General features: G+C 42.3%; 1 protein-coding gene across 1 annotated transcript in view; it reads right to left on the bottom strand.

Annotated features, from left to right (window-relative positions):
• WWOX (WW domain containing oxidoreductase) overlaps nucleotides 1–20,355 on the bottom strand; it is a 1,113,301-nt gene that overhangs the window by 147,811 nt on the left and 945,135 nt on the right. The window lies entirely within an intron of this gene.

Raw genomic sequence — 20,355 nt, 5'->3', positions numbered from 1 at the left:
GGAATAGTAGCCCATGAATTGTACACTCCTCCCTCAGGGCTGACTCTCTACTGTCACCATCTCTCATTTAATCCTTGCAGGAACATGAAGAGGTTGGCAGTGCCGGATGGACGGCTAAATAACTGCTTTGCTCAATGTCTTTCCAGGAAAACTATTTCCTGTGCTTGATAAGCCACATGAGAATCTGCATCAACAGCTCCTGAAGATGCTCCAGGTGTCTCCACATCCGCGTTCCTAGACATGCCTCAAATCCCTCAACAAACATGATGATGATGATGCATGGGTTCTGCAGGTGCTGAGTCAGCACTTTTCACGCATTATCTCATTTAATCTTCAAAATAACCTTTAGGTCTAGATATCATTCCTATTTTTACAGATAAGGAAACTGAAACTTACAGTGCGACCCATCGAATTCCACAAGCTATGCCCTAAACCATCATCTTAAATTCTCAACCATGTTATCTTTCTAAATGACTAAGGATGGGTTTGTATTTTCTTTGCCTTGAACTACAACACTTCGTATATGTCAGTGAAAAGACCCCACTCTTGTACAACAATATTACAAATTGCATCTAAACCCACATTTTGCCTGTGATGGAAGAAAACTCTCTATCAGCTAGAGGATTTATAAAGATCATTTACATAAACACTAGACATGTTGCTGTAGTGCCTTGTTGAGAACTAGAAAATTGTGCACACTTCTGAGGCTTCTAAAATACAAATATTTGGCAACTTGTCCTCAAATGGCCTGGCTAGAGTCATCTCCAGGAAAATCTGGGGTTCTAATTCATGCAACATTCTGGTTAACTGAAAATTGCCAGTTTTTGCTCCATACTAGTCTCATTATCTTTGACAATTCCTACTTTAAAACTGATTTCAGGAAGAGCAGCAACAGCTATCATCATCTGGTTGTTCAGGTTTTCCAACTCTTTAGGTCCCACAGAAATGGATGTTTGCTCTATTTTCACTTTCATTTTTATTTTGAGCTATTTTTATTCTGTTTTCTTCTGGCTCTTGAAGACCTCTGGATTTTTCACAGAGGTTTCTTGAGGTGCTGGCACGTCAATCCAAAAGAGAAGGAAAAACATCACTCTAGCGCGCAAGAGTCAGTGTTTCTAGTGATGGCTTAAAGGCCAAAGTAGACCCAAGCTTGCTTCCAAATCCGCTCCTGGAATTCTCCATTTGGTTTTCCAGATATCCCTGAGAGGGGCCCAAACACTGCAGGCTTTTGTTTGGTTTTATTTCTTGCTTTTGTTTTGTAGTTATTTTGTCCCTCCTATAGCAGAGACCAAGATAGTTTATATCGTTTTGACTAATATTCCATATCCAGACTGGCAACCTGTGGACAGCATTCAGCCTGATGTGATGTGATGGGGCCAAGATACGCACACCAGGAAATATTCCGATTTCGGAACAAAAAATAAGAACACTTACAAAACACGGCTATAAAGAGCAGAGGCGGCTTGGGCAGGGTAACCATATCTAAAACACGAATGTTGCTTTTTTATCCAAAATACCTCGAGGTCTACTCTACATACTGCAAGCAATGTGAACATTTCCTATCCCACTCCTTCTGCTGAAATGAATCCTTCTTCAGCAGAAGTGGGGAAATAGCTCAAAAGCACCATCCAGATTTGGTGGGAGATTTGGCGCGGCACCAACTTTCAAACAGTATAATGGTTTATCAACCTCCCTCTTCTTTGCTGCATTCAACAAGCAGGGTACCTGCCAAAATCCTGCTAAAAATATCCTCGGCATCTGTAGCCCATCAGCCATCTCTGGCTGATTTGGGTGGGTAATTGACCTTTTGAGCAGGTGGACGGCCAGAAATGTATTTTTTTTCCTGGATTGAGTCTAAGTTGACTTAAAACAGATGTTCCTTCAATGCCGATTCGACATTTATAAAAGAAATACTCTCAAGCACTGTTCAAGGGGCTGTTAGAACCCAGAATGCACAAAGAAGAGCCCTGTGATGTTCCGGGGCTGAAGGAGTTAAATAAAGCCACCTTCCTCCTCGGGCTGAAAACCAGGAGGTACCTCTTGCAAGGGAAATAGGAAAGGAAGCTGTCACTTCTTATTTTCAGGTTTGCAGAAAAGCCTTTTTTTTTAAATGTAAACATTCATTAAACTAATTTGAAGTTGTCATTACTCTCCACCCCTGCTGTTTTATATCAGATTATTCCTAAGTGCTTGGTGAAGAATCCCATAAAGCCACACTCGATTCCTCTGCAGGGGATAATCGCATAGTTTGCACTGTGATTTACACCGCACGGCACCGGGAAGTGTCCTCAACTTTGAAAGGCCTTGGTTCCCTGGCAAACAGTCTCTGCCTTCCCTATGGAAATAAATCCCAGTTGTCCCTCCACAACTATTATGAGGTCCCCATTACCTTTTCTCCATCCTACTGAAGATAATAAAAGCAGTTCAAAGCACATGCCAGAAGGTATTGGGCATTTTATTAATAAACGGAGAATTAAGAAAATATGTCCCATTATGGTTTTAAACCGTAAGATACACTTACGCTTCTTCCTCGCTTTCCCTCTCCCCAATCTCCCCAACCTTGAGTCTGGGGCCCCCAGTCTTCCTAACCTTCAGTCTGGGGTGGCCAGTCATTCTGTGCTATGAGATCACGTGGGGTGGGGAGGTGTATTTCACCCTTGCATCTTCTAGCTGAAGTTTTGCTGATAAGGGCATCACAAACCATACTCTCCCTTGAAGAAAATGATTCTAAGGCGGGGAGGGGCTATGAAAAGAATGCAGGCACTACAGGGGGAGGCTAGCGTCTGAAGTCCCACTTTCCCAATATCACAGTGATCCTCAGTTACTGTACATTCCATGTATGTAATGGGAATCATAGTGTCTACCAAGTAAGGCTGCCAAAACCTTGACAGGAGGTGGTGAGTATACTCAAAGAACCCAGTACAGAGCCTGACATAGAGGCATATTAGCTATGATCAGTATTGCTCTTAATATGCTCAAAACCTTAATGACCCTAAGAGAAGTAGCCCTGAGCAAAATTAGGACATGCCCAGTTTGTTTTCAGTGCAGCTATAACTCTTCTTTTTCTTTCCTCCCATTCTTTGCCCCTGAACCAATGCTGTCATGGATCAGTGCTCACACAGCCTTAAAATGGACCTGTTCTCTGTCCCAGCGTCTCTGAGTGTTACTTTCTAAATAAACTAACTTTCATCCAGAAATCAGCAGCTTCTAATTGTTTTTTTTTTTTTCTGAGACGGAGTCTTGCTTTGTCGCCCAGGCTGGAGTGCAGTGGCGAGATCTCGGCTCACTGCAAGCTCCACCTCCCGGGTTCACGCCATTCTCCTGCCTCAGCCTCCCGAGTAGCTGGGACTACAGGCGCCCACTACCACGCCCGGCTAATTTTTTGTATTTTTAGTAGAGACGGGGTTTCACCGTGTTAGCCAGGATGGTCTCGATCTCCTGACCTCGTGATCCGCCCGCCTCGGCCTCCCAAAGTGCTGGGATTACAGGCGTGAGCCACCGCGCCTGGCCCAGCTTCTAATTGTTGAATGGGTATCCCTGCAGGTAAAATTTGCATTTTGCAAGAGATCTGAATGCTTTACACCCAGAGTGCCAAGTGCTTTGCTACTTATACCAGTACTCCCACGCTCACTGCACACATTCCAAGTGGATCGTGGAACTGCATTCTTCGTGGTTTGCCAAGCCTTTAGAAGGGAGTAATCTTGTAATTCATCACCAGTCAGTGCCGGGCTAATATAATAAGATACTACTAGGCACAAATTGGAAAAATCCAGTCTGCACCAACCATAAATTTGGAATCCAGAAAGGGCTTTAGAGTCCTTCTTAACATTTTAGGCAGTAAAGTCAGGCTTTGGGGTTGGCACACAAAATGAGATCTGGTTATCATTTCTGCCTCAACATAAAGGATTTAGAGGCTGTCAGCACCATGGCCACCCAATGTACCTCTCTTGCGTTCAAGGGGCACGTCCTTTCGAGAGGCTGTGTGGTATGAATATGAGTGTAAAAGTTTGAATTCCAGTCTGAATGTACCGCCATTTACTAGCTGTGCAAGCTTCAGCATATTCCTTAGCCTCTCTGTGCTTGTTTTTCTATCAGTAAAATAACAACATCTATTTCATAGTGCTTTTGGGTGGATGGAAGTTCTTAGAATGGCCCATGGCATACAATAAGCTTTAATTAACCAATATTTGTTTCAGTAAAATTATTGGCCACTATCCCTCAAATCACACCAAACACCTAACTCTCCAAAGGCACCTGCAAGGAGACTGAGAGTCTTAAAAAACAGAGAATATGGACTAAAGCTATTCTCCATACAGTGACAATGGCCTCATTGGTTACATTAAACAAAGATAAAAATTGCAGCTCCGCTCGTAATTGGGTTTACAAAATGAGACTAGAAAATACTCTTCAAGTGCCCAGTTGCTTTTGAAGACATAAGACGTATGTCACTGCATTCTTCTTGGTTTGCCAAGCCCTTAGAAGGGAGCAATCTTGCTATTCATCACCAGTCAGTGCTGGTCTAATATAATAAGATGCTACTAAGCACAAATTGGAAAAATTCAGTCTGCACAAAGCATAACTTGAGGCTTCTGTCCATCTTCAGTGGCATCAGAAAGCACGGGCATCCATGCTGATACCATCACTTCAGTTTTCAAGAACCTTACAATCAACGGCCAGTGGCCAAAAGCCTCATTGGAGAGGGAGATGGGCTATAAAATGCGTGACAGTCAGCACTCACAGCGTGGCCGGCACAACAGCATTGTAGTATTTTTGCAATTTCCAAAACTATTTTTGGAAATACTGCAGATAGAATCTCACCAAGTTCAAGGAAATGAACTAGCAAGAAAAATGAGGCTTGGTGGGTTTTTATGTTCTCCTCCCCACCCCCACTGCCCAAGTATAGGTGAGGACAATGGTGGTTGACACGGAAACAACGACGGATTAACTATACATCTGGTTTGTATCCAGAAATATAATCAGTTTGAGCTAATTTGGTTTCAGTTATTTATCAGCTTTGTACCAAAAATAAATAAAATAAAATGGAATCTATTCAATAAGGAATTGCCAAGGACAAACTTTAAATGAATCAACTCTCAGTGTACCAAAAGCAGCATTTCTGGAGGAAAAAAAGAAACTGAACTTGATAAATTACTGAAGTTGTTAATAAAGCTATTTTTGTGTGTGCGAACCAGTCCAAATTACTTTTAAGTAATAAGAGGGTAATGTTGTCTCTGATACATGTGGTAGGATAATCACCAGAACAACTTTTTTAAATGTTTCAAGTTTACTCATTTCTCAAGGCCTCCAAATTTCTTAGTAAAAAGATTGAGATGCCTGGCCAACATAGTGCAACCCCATCTCTACTAAAAATACAAAAAATTAGCCGGGCATGGTGGCAGGTGCCTATAATCCCAGCTACTTGGGAGGCAGGCTGAGGCAGGAGCATCACTTGAACCCGGAAGGCGGAGGCTGCAGTGAGCCGAGATCACGCCGTTGCCCTCCAGCCAGGGCAACAGGGCAAGACTCCATCTCAAAAAAGAAAAAATATATAAATAAAAAAGATTGAGATGCAATGGCAAATTCTCAAACACTGTTGAGTTTCTACTTTATATGTAGGTGTCAAGCTCTACATCTCAATGTCAAGATCACACCCATATTGGTGAGCTGATTGTTAAAGTGTTTGAGAACAGGTAGTTGACGATATAGTTAATGTGCTCACTTAAGCAATTACACACTAGATTAAGGGCGTCAACATGAGGGTGTCTTTTACGCTGTATTTTATGGTTAAACAGAGCATTTCAGGATGACAACAAACTGCAATAGCATATTCACGGAGCTTTAGGATGAAATCAATTTCTTGCAAACACAATTATTGTTACATAATTCTCCCACCCGTTTATGACTCCCTGTGAATTAAATTAAAACACAATTTCACATTAATTCAAAATGTAATTTTCAAAAGGAGATATTTCCTATAAAGCTTACGACTGATAACAACCTCCAGAGATCAGAGTGTTATTGACAAGAAGCCATAAATCTGTACAATAGTCATTGTTTTCCTTTTAAATCAGATTTAAGGTGCTATGTGTTACCTTTACTGATCTCTATTTCTAGATTTTGACATGTCCAAAGTGTACGGAGAAGAGTAAGTCCTTCTCTGGTTCTTCTGTAAACACATTTTCCAGAGTTAGCAAATAAAAATACACAATCTTCATTGAAATTTGAATTTTACATACACAAGAAATCCCTTTGTTAGTATAGAATAAAATAATATTTTAGTAGAAGTATATCGTAAACATTGCCAGGATGCACACAGATACGGTGAGTAAACCCAAAGACAGAAGTTTAGCTCAACCAAAATAAGGACTAGTTGATTGATTATATAAATCACATATCCAAGGAAATTTTTTCCTTCCAGGGATTAGGCCAGCTTCATAAAGGTCAAGTTATTTTCATTCACCACAAAATGTGAATGTCTTTTCAATTCCATATATCATGACTAACATACTTGCCTCCTCCCTCCTTTCCTTCCTTCCTCCTTTCCATCCCTCCTTTTCCCCTTCTTCCCTCTCTCACTACATTCATCATTCCCTTTCAATAAATGGTAACATAACAATAATCACACAATTCAAAAGTCTATATTTATCCAGAGTTTACTACCTGCCAAATGTGATACTAAAAGCAGCTTATTTTAGCCTCACACCAACTCTAGATCTAGGAATTATTTTTTTCTCTCTCATTTTATATAGAGAAAATAGAGGCTCCGAGATGCAAAGAAAGTTGCCCACCATCACACATCTTGGAAGGGGGGCACACCTATATCTGCCTGACTCTCTCTATCCAGGTAAACACTCTATCGCGGAACTATAACAAATGAAGAAGGAATTTTTTGTTTTGTTTTTTGTTTTTTTTTTTAAGTAAGATATATCTCCTACCCTGGCTAAGTTCACAAATTAGTGTGGAGGAAAAGTGATGTTTTCAAAATCACCTTTACGCAGTGAGATTCGCAATCACTATGAGAATAGCATCGTGAGCTTGAATAAGAGCCCGAGAAGAAGCAAACAGCGATTTGAATGATTTGGCCAGTGATAATGATGGTGTATCTGTATTTCTAATAACATGGAAGGATATCCTTGCACATTATGCATATGGGAATAATTCAGATGATACAACAGGTGAGTAAATGGAGTCTCAGCAGAACTTGGCAACATGGCAGAGCTGGGATGGATCAGAGCTGGGATTCGAGTCCGGGTCTTTCTAAATTCTTGACCACCTATGTCTTCTACTTTGCCTATTCTGAGCTCCCTCAGAATGCAAACCATGTGCTAGCCTGTAATACCATAGTAGGCCAGTTCCTCCAGTTCCCATTTAGCAGGAACTTGAGAAAAATCCAAATTGTCATTCAAGGATCAAAGGACTCACACTGGTGCCCCCCCAAAATCACCAACTCTCTGAAGGCAATGAGAGAGTTAAAATGGATCAAATCTCCAACTGTGGCTCAGCTCAGCCACAGGAAATACAACAGCAATAATAATGGTCTTTACAGAAAGACTCTGACGAGAAGGAGCCTGAGAATTGAACCTATCACACGAAACTAATGCTTAGCAAAAACAGTTTGTAAAAATGCTATGGCCGGTGAATTACAGTGGTCTTCTTTTCTCTTTGATAATTTGGGGGCAACTGCATCCAAATTCCAGTCCATTGATTTCCACTGCAATTCATGCCCCCATGCTGGGGAGAATCGGCTGGGATAAACATAAGTTTGCCATTGGAAGACCGGTGATGTATCCTAAAAGAGGTCCAGGCAATTCTTGTCTCAACCATTAAAAGGAGAACTATAACGCCACTTCACACTACCCTCCGAACGACTCTCAGTGTGTTAGAGAACCTGCGCTAGCACTCCCCAAGCAGTCATAACAGATTAGTGGGTTACGCTCTTCAATTCAGCCCCATGGCGGCAAAATCACTTCTGGTGTTTTCTAGAACCCCTTCATATTTTTCCTTCGTATTTGTAAAAGTGAACGATAATGCCAATGACATTTTCAAAAGTGACAGATAATAAATATCCTGTCCCTATAAACACATGACTATACACTCCTTAATTTCAGCACTATGTTTTGCAGTTTTGAAGTGCCCAGCCCGCCTGAAAGGCTCTTTAGCTTTGAACTATTCCTATGACAATTTGGAAGAAGCAGATATTTGTCCTTTAAAAAAAATCAAGTTCAATCTCACCGTATTTTCAAGATCATATAAACTTAGCAAGAAAAACTTCTTGAGTTAAAGGGATAAGGTAGAGAAGACTTATCCCAGCCAAGAGACATGACCCTTAATGGAGGGGGATTGGCGATGTTTGGAGACATCTGTGTTTGTAACAAGAGGGGAAAGGGATGCTACTGGCATCTAGTGGGTAGAGGCCAGGGATGCTGCTAAACATCCTACAATGCACAGGGCAGATCCCAACAAAGAATTATCCAACCCCACATGTTGGCAGCGCCAAAGCTTGAGAAACCCTGTACTCAAGCTAACTGAATAAACTTATAATGCCTTTGTCCCAGGCAACCCTCTGCCCCAGATAAATTTACCTATCCTTAAACCACAGGACAAGGCACAGACCTCATTCATGACACTACTCTGCACATGGGTCCAAGGTAACTCCTCCATGCATTACAGTCATTCTTCAAAGAATGTACAAATTGTCATGAGAATTCACTTTTCTTCAGGGGTTCTATTTTCCCCTCCAAAGTTTAAGTGTTCTGGGGTAACCTCCAATGAAAAGAAATGCTGAATTTTTGTTTTTTTTTTTGGTCTAGTGAGAGCCTATTACTTAGCACTAAAGACCAAAGAAGGGAAACTTTAGTAAAAAGACAGAGAGGTGCTGATGGCTTGTTTTACAAGATGAGAATTTAATGGGGATAGTGGTTTTCCTTTTTTTTACAAGCTGAGCTGTGCTAAGCTATTCAAATTAGTAATTCTATCAATTAAAGCCTTCTATTTCATGGAAACTACTTGCTAAATAGAAGATTAGGCAACAGATCAGAGAATGAAAGAATTACTGAAATGGAGCTCAAATATTTATGAGAAATTTACATCTGGGAGACTTCCCTCTTCTTATCCCTGCTTCCAAAGGGAAATCCATAAAGAGAAGATAAAGAGCAAAGCTTAGTCCTCAACATCCACAAGCCTAAGAAGTCTGACTCACTTTGAGTTTTAGGAAAGAAGAAATTGTTTGGTTGCTACATATACTTTGTAGTGCCATAAAATAGGCTGATTCCATTGGTCACATAGAAAAATTAAATTCACTATTCATAATTTATTGCCCTTGGGTGTTTGCTCTGGTTATTTATTGCTCTGTAGGAAACAACCCCAAACATACACCTTTAAAAAATAGCAATTGTTTATTCTGCCCATGAATCTTCAGTTTAGACAGGGCCTTGAGGTGGGGAATGGGAAGTAACTTCTTTCTGATTTTCAGTATCTAGGGCCTCAAATGGGATGACTTCCAATGGATGGAGGTTGGCCATTTCCTGCTCCACAAGGCCTCTCCACAGGCTAGCTGGGCTTCCTTCAACATGGCAGTCTCAGGGTAGTCAGGCATTTTACACGGCCACTCAACCACATTCCATTGGTCAAGCAAACGAATAAGTGCAGCCTAGATACAAGGGAAGATGAATTCAACTCTATCTCTCAATGAGACGAGTAGAAAAGAATTGATATTCATCTTTATCACAATGTGAACTCAGCAAAATGTAATGTTAATTAGAAAGGCTGGCTAATTAAGCAATATAAACCAAAATAACAGAAAACAGCAAGTGTCCTGGTAATCACTGTTACTGTTTGCTTTATTCAATTAAAAGGTGCATATCTGAGGAGGAATGTTTTTTTCTTCTACCTGTTTTGTCTCATATGGATTATTTAGTTTTATATTCACTGGCTATTATTGAACATTTGTACCATTTTAGGTCTCTGACAAAATATATAAACTCCATGGGAAAGCCATTTTCAGGTTGTTTTATCAGCCTGATTACTCAGTACAAAACCATTGCACACACAAACTCTCAAAATACAGAAAATCTCACTTGGTATTTGCTGCAATTGCTTTTAATTCTAGAACTTAATACACTGCCTTTTATAACACAATTTCTTCAGTTAATTTTCTGCCTCCCTTTTATGATTTTTCTTTGTTTGTTTTGAGACAAAGGTCATACTCTTTCGTCCAGGCTAGAGTGCAGTGGCGTGATCATAGTTCACTGCAGCCTCCACCTCCTGGGCTCAAACAATCCTCTCGCCTCACCTTCCTGAGTAGCTAGGACTTGCAGACACACGACACCATGCCTGGCTAATTATTTTAAATTTTTTCATAGAGACAAGGTCTCACTATGTTGCCCAGGATGGTCCTGAACTCCTGGACTCAAGGGATCTCTTCCCACCTTGACCTCCCCAAGTGTGGAGATTACAGGTGTGAGCCACTGTACCAGACCCATCACTCTTTTAAAATGTGTAGTTAGTTCCAGAAATTAATGTATTCCCCCGATTAAATCTGAAATTGCAACACGCGCATTTTGGAAAGACTTCTCCCTATTGTCATCTTGAAATGGAAATCACGCCAAAAGCATTTTCCTCCTCTAGGATGCAACTGAACAAGCTGTACAAAAGCTTGAAATTCCTGAAATATCAAGTAAGAGAGATAAGAAACCGGGATAGCTGGGGGATATCTTTTGCGGGCCTAACTAAAACAATAGCGATTTAAGTAGCTATCGTATAGACACTTGATGAATCCTTTTATTATCTCTGAAAGATTCCCCGTTGCAGCATGCTTTTGTGGGTAAAGAGCTATATATTGGTACATGCAGCTCATAATTATGTCAGCCTAACCACAGCCAACATTGACAGCCTAAAACATTAAAGATTTTATACAGCCAGTGCTGAATATAGCTTCTTTTATTGGCTCAGAGAGCAGGTATCAATTATAATGAGGTAATAAAATTTGCAAGCACTGTTCATGTCCTGCTCTGATTTTTTTTTCCCTCTCTCCTTGAGATAATAACAGCAGAAAAAGGAGAAAGAAAAATCCTCTTAGTTCTAACCACTGATTCTTCGAAAGCTCTCACTTTCTATGGCTGGGGTACTATAAAGCTGTTTGCTTACTGGAGTTTTCGGGCTGGCAAACTCTTCCTACCTAAATAGAAGCTGCAAATTTCTGAAGCACACCTTGCAAGTCAGAGGCTCCAGGATTAATGGTTTTCATTTGCATAACTATAAACTTAAGGTACAGCTTCCCAAGCCTGCATCCTCTAAATTGCACTTACGGATGAGATGCAAAATCCTCTAAAAGCGTTCCCCAACCTAAACCAATTTGTAAAGTTGTTTTGTTATTTAAAACATTAAAGAAATTAAAGTGATCGGAATATAATTAGATTAATATTCATATCTTCCAAGTTGCTTTAATTCTAATATTAAAAAGATTAAATATCCACTCAGAGGATTAAGCAAAAAGTCAAGCCGTAGCAACACATTTACATTACCTTACTGTGCAAATTATAAACCTAATTAATCTAAAGTTTCCTACAAATTGAATTGGATATTCATTTGCAGTCTAACACAACTTTAGGTACTTAAAATTCACTCCAGGATTGTTTCTTTACGTGCGCACTAAGAAGTAGGGCCACGTTGCTGGGATGCAGGAATCACATTAAAACGGCTTCATTCGGGTTCTAATTGGTGAAAATTAAATCTCAACATAAATTTATGTAAGGGAAAAAAGTAAAGACTTTGTAATTACGTATGTGTGCAATAATAAAACACACCCTGGCCTCCCCATCTAGTTTCTGTCAATAAAATGGAAAACGCAATCCAGCTGTTTCTTCCTAAAAGCCTCGAGTTCATGTTTTACCTCTAATATTGTGAAGAACATGATCAAAAGATTTCATTCTTTTTGCATGGTGTTTAACTAAGAGCATCTAAAGGGCATCTAGTTACTTTGCTCTGTAACCCTGTTCCCACCCGCTTTTGCCACCTCTCTGACCCTCCACCCACCCCCCATCCCAACCCCCAAATACACAAACATACTCCCAGGGTCCCCATGAATCAGTTAGATCAACTGTGTCAATTTCAGATCAATTGCAGACATATTAGTAATTATCTTCTTGCCATCCACTTCTTAAGCAATACGATTGTTAGAAATGCTTGCTCCTCAGTGCCATAAAGAAATAGCACTCGAACAGGAATTTAATTTCCTCAGAAAGGCCATTTTTACTTTCTGCAGAAAGGGTACACCCGCCAGCAGTTTTGCCATGAGAGAACACTGGACAAAGGAGACAGGCTCATTTATAACCTGATGTGTGCACTCTACTGCTGTGTCCGGTTTCCATTGGCTGGAAAGGGACCTCACATTCTGTATTTGTCCCGACTGGCTAGCAACTTAGAACTTTTTAAAACAGGCAAAGGCAGAGGAGAACAAAGGAAGGACAAAGTAACTTGTGGAATGCTGAGAAAGGTAAAAACACCTTCAAATAAGGAAGAGGAACAGGCTATGACCTAATGCTTGCTTGGACCAGTATAAGCATGCCAGGGCAAATATTTAGGCTAAATTGTGGAAGCTAAGAACATAAAGTACATTGATTTCTTCATTACAGCTAGCAGATATTTAAGAATGTTAGCACAGGTGTTTGAATTAACTTTGCTTCTAAGAGAAGTTACTATTTATTCCTAATTAGATAGGGAGGAAATTCTTTGAAGAGGAACCTCTACTTTTTACACCCTTGTAGAGAAGTGAAACAGTGCAAATCAAATTCAATTGCTGGAATGAAAGGATAACACTAAAGAAATCTGAGGCAGCGACTGCCTAGCTGTTCACTAGTCTTGACGCTCCCTCCCACCCACCCAGCACACAGCAAACTACATTTCCCAGCCTCCCTTGCAGGCAGCCATGGTCATGTGACTGAGTTGTAGCCAATGACATAAGTGTTAGTGGCCTGGAGAATGTGGCAACCTCAGAAGGTCTTCGTTGGTCACGGTGAAGCCACAGAATGGAAGGAGCCTGGGTTCCTGAATTACCACTTGGAGGAGAGCGGCTTGCTGATCACAGCACCTGTTTTGGATTTTATGTTAATGAAAAACAAACTTACTGATTTAAAGCATTACACACTTAGGTTTTAGTAGGGTCTCCTGTGCATGATGCAAAAATTATTGGTGAGTCCATTTCCCAAGAAAAAGTTTCCCCTTCCCACAGCAAGGCAACACTTTACTCCTCTAAAGACAACTTTTTCTCCCAACAGGCTCCAACTTCAAGTCACACATATATTAACAACTGATCAGCATGAAACAACCGGAGGAGTAGGGCTGCAATCACACCTGTTTATTTTACTGTTGTGATGGCAGCAAATATAATGGCTACAGCTTCCTTGGGAATAATCCTGCTATAAGCGTTAATGGGCGAAGAGCCGTGACGTGTGATTTGGGTGAGTGTCTTGTGTTCACAAGGAGCACTCAAGGCTGCTAATCTGGGCTGTAATTTCTCATTTCTCCTCAACCACTTTGCCTTTTATGGGACTTATATTGATGAATGCAGAGGATAACTGTCAGCTCACCTGGTAAAGCTCAGTGCAAGAAGTTTAACAATTCATCTCGTTTCCTAAAGGCAGCAGAAGACAAGCAAGCTCTGGGCCTTCAACAGGTTCGACCCACCCTATTCTCCTCACTTCCTCTCCTACCTCCTTCCCCCAACCTATTTAGCCCCACTCATTTTGCCAGATTGATTTTTTCAATTGTAATGGAAATCTTGTCACTGCTGTTCTTAAAATTCATCAGCAGCTTCTTATGCAACTCAAATACAAGTGCAGTCTTGGGTCAGGGGTCCATTCTTCACCCTCCTCTCTGGATCTATGCCCTGGGCTTCGGGACTGCAGTATCCTCCCTCTCTAACTGTGAGCTCAGCCATGTGATTTATATGGGGCATCAGTGTGTGACAGAGGAATGGGTATGCCAGTTCTGGGTCTAGACTTGAAAGTCCTTATGTGTTTTGAGTTGCTGTCTTGCATTTCTGCCCTTGCCATAAGAAAGTCATGTCTGGTATAGCCCTGCTGGTCCCAGGAAGATGAGAGACATGTGGAGGAGAACCACCCCAGCTAAAGTGCCCCATCCATATCCAGCCTAGGGCAGAAAGCCCAGCTGATGCAAAGATGCAGGAGCAAAACAAGCTGACCCACAGACACAGGGGGAAGCCCCACCAAAACCAGCAGGACCAGCAGGGCAGGGCAGCCAAGCCCAGCCTAGTTCTGCTGAACCCCACACACACGTGAGAAGTAAATACTGATTGCCGTGAGCCACTGAGTTGCCACACGGTTATGCAGCAGCAGCAACCAAGTCACTGGCCTATGCTTCATTTTGAAGCTCTAATGACCTGTTTAAACTCCTCCCATTCCAGATCTCCAGGGGTGCCCCATACTCTGCAATCACACTGGCCTTCCCTCAGGTCCAAGCATGACATGTTTTTTCTTGCCCTGGAGTCTTTCCCTTCATGGAACCACAGGCTTTTACCACTCCATGTCCTTCCGCATGGCTGGGTACTGCTCACTCTTCATATTTTAACTCAGAAGTAATTTTTTTTTTTTTTTTTTTTGAGACAGAGTCTGACTCTGTCGCCCAGGCTGGTGTGCAGTGGGATGATCTCAGCTCACTGCAACCTCCACCTCCCAGGTTCAAGCAATTCTCTGCCTCAGCCTCCCAAGTGGCTGGGATTACAGGCGCCCGCCACCACGCCAGGCTAATTTTTGTATTTTTAGTAGAGACGGGGTTTCACCATCATGGCCAGGCTGGTCTTGAACTCCTGACCTCGTGATCCACCCACCTCGGCCTCCCAAAGTGCTGGGATTACAAGCGTCAGCTACTGCGCCCTGCCACTCAGATGCAGTCTTAAGAGAAAGCCCCTCAACAATGCCATCTCGGCTTGGCCTTCCTGATCATTCTCTGTGGAGTATCCCAGCTGTGCTGCAAATGGGTGACAGCTGTACCAGAATATTGATGCCCCTCAAGGTTTTGCGTCCTACAACTGCCAGCCCTGAGCAGCCCCATCCACATTACTCAATTGTGCCGAATAAATCCCCTGTGTTTGCCCCAGTGTGAAAGAGCGGGCACGTGCTGCTTGCACTGTTATGCTTACTTCCTTGACAAAGGCAAAATCTGGCCCTCCTCTTGTTTTTGTAAATAAAGTTTTATTGGCACACAGCCACAGCCACTCATTATGTAACAGCCATGGCTGCTTTTGAGTTACACTGGCAGAACGGAATAGTTGTGATGGTGACTGTATGGGTCACAAAGTCTAAAATATTTGCTATCTAGCTGTTTGCAGAAACAGTCTGCTGACCACTGCACTGAAGTATAAACTGTCAGAGGACAGAAACCTTGTCGCTTTTGTATCTCGGGTATCTAGCACAGTGCCTGTCCCTCAGGGATTCTCATTGCATATTTGTCCAGGGAATAGAGGAATCATAACTCCAGTGGACACCTGTGTTTAACTCCCATCTCTGTACCAAAGGCGGGGGTCCCTTACAGTTCTGGAGGTCAGTCTGGGGATGGTGGTAGAGATGTGCTGTATTGCAGCTGAGCCCGGAACATCAGGGCAGCTACAATGCTGGTGACCACTGTGTGGCACTTGAATTTCTCAGAAAGGTGGTAACGAGGCTCCTGCCTCCACTGGCAGCAGCCGGAGTGCTGGGTCTGCATCTGCTGCAGGCAAGACAATTTGAAAGTTTGAAGAAATAAGAACAACTCAAAGTTTAATTTACTCAAATAAGCAATTGATGCTTTAGAGTATAATTATCAGAGAAAAGAAAAAAACACAACACATTCTTTAGCATATGTTATGTTAATGGCAGGTTAGGATGGCCCACTGTGCATAATTTAGCCAAACAATTGATACCAAATTTTAATATATATATATGATTACTGCTACAGAAACGAAGCACCAAGACAAAGCACAGGAGAGCTCATAATAGGCACACGTGAACTCTGAAGCCCTAATTACATCACGGGGGAGAGTAAACAGTTGCTGCTGAACCAAGCAGAAAATGGGGGTAATTTGTAAACAGGTAGAGTGGCAGTCCAGGTGCACCGGCATGTGCATGGGGCTGGAGGGCTGGGGCCCCTGGGCTTCCATCTGGGCTTTGCAAGGATGGAGAGGTTCAGGATCACTTTTCTCAGCTGAAAACACAACCTCCAAGCTCTACACAGGTCAGCTCCCTCCTGGCCTGCCCTCCAGTTCAAAAATAGAAAGTCGAAGCCTAGCTTTTTGAAGGAAGCTTCTCCATGCTCCATGAAATAGAAAATGATTTTCCATGTCTGTGATCTGAGGCCCATTGCCCCGTATCTTCCCCTGATATCCTGGAAGACGTGAGTCCCTGGCATCTTAGGGAGCAGAGGGATGCCAGTCTATAGCCACCTTGACCACAAGGGATATTTTTAGGAGAGGATATAGTGAGTTCTCCTTCCTGCAACTCCTCTGTAGACAGGAGATTCTGTGCTAGGTAATTGCTCGGGTATATTCTGGTTCCAAATGCAGAGTCTATGAATCTGAATCAATGAGTTGTCAGATTTCTTTCTTTCCTTCATTTATGCAGGACTACAAATCTGCTCACGTCATGGTCCTACTGTAAGCCAGTCATCAGATCACAAGCAAGAGTCACCAAGCACCTGGAATACAGCTGCCCTGTGACGTTACCTTCCATCTGCATCACCCAAAACAAACTGACAAGCAAAAACAAACAAACAAACAAACAAAAAAATCAGGACAGTCTCAGGAGAAAGTCACCCAGTTCTGACCTCCAGAACTGTAAGGGAATCGATTTGTGTTATTTTACGCCACAAAATTTGTAGTAATCTGTTACAGCAGCCACAGGACACTGATACACATGGTGGCCCCTAGAGGGAGTTCAAGACAGGATGCAGACATTTGTGCATTAACGACATCATTTCTATATGCCAGGCTTTCATAAACCTTGGTAGACCAGGCTGACATTCCTCAGTCGATCAATCAATTAATCAATTAACCAATGGATCAATCTTCATCTGGTCTATTTCTGGCCTTGTCAAATTCATTAGCAAAACCACCATAAGCTTTTCAGCATTGCGGCTCATGGGAATCTAAGAAAATACTTCAGACTATTAAGACTTGCTTCTCACACAAGTATTTGTGGCCTTTAAATAGATGGTGAATCCATGAGGGTAAGGACAATTTGTGTCTTGTTCCCTCCCCATCCTCAATGCCTTGCATGTGCTTAATACTCAATAAATATTTATTGACTGAATGAAAGAATAAATGAATGAATGAATGAATGAATGAATGAATGAATACATATGTGAATGGCTGGAAGGGTGGCATGCTGGTTGAAAGGAGAAGCAATATTTGTGGATGCCAAGGACATATGTAAATTAAATGGCTTTGCAAATTTCTGATAAAAGGTCAGTTGCTTTATTGTTTAAACCAGGGGGTCAGGTAGCTCAGGCTGGGGGTTACTTTTACATGGAAGGGAGATAATGAGTTGTGAGTTGTTTAAGAATTTGAGTAACCCATCGTATTAGGAATATAGGAAGTACAAGAAGAAGAGAAAAGAAGGACTAGAAATGGAAGAAGAGTTGGACAGAAAGAGACATTTGTTGTAGTGCAGTCCTGGGGGACAAAGAGAGCAGGGTGAAGTTGCCCACACACACCCAGCCCTGGATTTCTGTTTGAGAGAGAGGTGGGAGCTGAATGGCTGCAGGAAGAATCTACCAGAGTCGGTTCAAAATCTCCTGCTGGGCTGAGCCAAGCTATGCTCACCGTGGAGTCCTCCTGGTGAGACAGAAAGCTTTGTTTTTCTGTGTACTGGGGAGGAAGTGGGAGAAACACTCCCCGGTGGGCTCTGTCACCCTCTTCCCACCATGTGAAGATGCACAAGAAGGGCAGACATCTATGAATCAGGAGCCCAGCCTTCACCAGACAGTGAACCTTCCACTGCCTTAATCTTAGACTTCCCAGTCTCCGGAACTATGTAAAACAATTGTGGTTAAGGCCATCCAGTCTGTGATACTTTTGTCACAGCAGCCTGAACTGATAAAGACAACAGGATACAGGAAGGGAAGAACCAGAGAGAATGACTAATTTTTCTTGATCATCTACTATGTGCTGGTGCTACTATATCCCTGGGCTGAGAGCTTTACAGTTCAAGGGAAAAAAGGGAGTTAGACAAATGCAGAGAAAATGAACTAAACACTAGGATACATGCTGACAATAATAATAACAGTGGCTACTTCTCTTGAGCAACGAACATGTGCTGAGCACAGTCCTGCAAGGGAGGATTATTATCCCTACAATATAGAAAAGAAAATTGTGGCTGGGTGCAGTGGCTCATGCCTGTAATTCTAGCACTTTGGGAGGCCAAGGCAGACAGATCATCTGAGGTCAGGAGCTCGAGGCCAGCCTGGCCAACATGGTGAAAGCCCGTCTCTACTAAAAATACAAAAATTAGCCAGCCATGGTGGTGTGCACCTGTAGTCCCAGCTACTTGGGAGGCTGAGGCAGGAGAATCACTTGAACCCGGGAGGCAGAGGTTGCAGTGAGCTGAGATTGCACCAGTGCACTCCAGCCTGGGCAACAGAGTGAGACTCCATCTCAAAAAAAAAAAAAAAAAAAAAAAGGAAAAGAAAAAAGGAAAAACGAGCTCCAGAGAGATTACATCACTTGCCCACAGTTGCACAGTTAGTAAGTGCACACACACACACACTGTGATAACCCACAATGCAGTTAGTAAGTGATTGAGCCAAGATGCAAAACTCAGGTGCCTCTGCCTCCAAGCTGGTCCTTTTCACTGATAGCTGATGTGCATCAGATTGTTTTGAGGCTTTAAATTCTGCCTCCGTGTTCTACTGGGAAATTGAGACTAGGAATGGAGAAATTTCTCATCCAAGTAAGGGAAACTAACAACATAGTCTCTCTTTCTGGAGAGGTCAACTGGCAACTTTGCCCATTTCCTGAGAGGATCCTCTCACCCATGCAGATCATGATGTACATCTCTCTGGAGTGGGAGCCAGGCCACACTCCAAGCTACAAGCTGGACAATTGGGCTGATCCTTGCCAATTAAAATGCAACTCCAGCCTGCTTTCCATGTAGGTCAAATGTCCCATGAGCTATCAGTGAATCCCAGAGGCTGCATATTTAATTCTGTACCCTTAGAAAGCTCTTGCTGAAATGAGGTACATCCACCACGTAAGAACTTGGTTCTAATACATAATTTGGGGAAAAGATTTAATTTAACACTTGTAAAGGTTAATACAATAGAATTTATGAAAGAATAAATGAATGAATGAGTGCCTAAAATTTGAGGCAAAATCTAACATTTGGAGAGATTGACAGGAGCAGAGCTGATCTTTCCAGAGAACTTAGCATCTTCTAGAGCTCACTGATGCTAATTTTAACATCTACCCTTTATTGAGCAGTTATTATGTATGTAAATCTTTATGCACATTATCTCGTTGATTATTGTAGCAACTCTATGAAATGAGCACTAGCATTAGCCTCATTCTACACAGGGGAGGATGGGGGGCTCAATGAGGCTGAGTGACTTTACAGGGTCACAGAGCTGGTAAGTGGCAGCACTGGGCCTTGAGGTTGGACTTTAAGATCCACACTCTTCAGCATTCTCTGACACTGCCTCCTTTTCCATTCTTCAACATCAGTCCCCTCTACAATAATCCTGCTGAGAGACCATGTATTAGGCCATTCTTGCATTGCATAAAGAATTACCTGAGACTGGGTAATTTATAAAGAAAAGAGGTTTAATTGGCTCATAGTTCCACAGGCTGTACAGGAAACATGATACTGGCAGCTGCCTGGCTTCTGGGGAAGTCTCAAGAAGCTTACAATCATGGCAGAAGGAGAAGGCGGAGCAGGCACATCATGTGGCCAGGGCAGGAGCAAGAGACAGGGTGGGGGGGTGTGCCACACATTTTTAAATCACCAGCTCCCCCAAGAACTCACTCACTATCGTGAAGACAGTACCAAGAGGATGGTGGTAAACCATTCATGAGAAATCCGCCCCCATGACCCAATCACCTCCCACCATGCCCCACCTCCAACGCTGGAGATTACCTTTTGACATGAGCTTTGGGCAGGGACAACATCTGAGCTATATCAGACCACCAGCTGGAACTTCAATACTTTCAACGACGGATTTTGATGATAACTTTCCTTCTCCCTGAAGAGTGTTTGTTGAATGCCTACACTGTGGGCCTGAAGACTCCTCCCTGAACACAGTGAACATTTGCTGTTAGGGATTCCCAGTACGTGTTCCTTTTCTTTTGCTTATATTTCAATCTTTTGGGAG

This window comes from Gorilla gorilla, chromosome 18 (genome assembly GCF_029281585.2).
Source record: "Gorilla gorilla gorilla isolate KB3781 chromosome 18, NHGRI_mGorGor1-v2.1_pri, whole genome shotgun sequence".
NCBI lineage: Eukaryota > Metazoa > Chordata > Mammalia > Primates > Hominidae > Gorilla > Gorilla gorilla.
The sequence above is the reverse complement of the archived record's forward strand: the minus strand, read 5'-3'. Positions and strand labels throughout refer to the sequence as shown.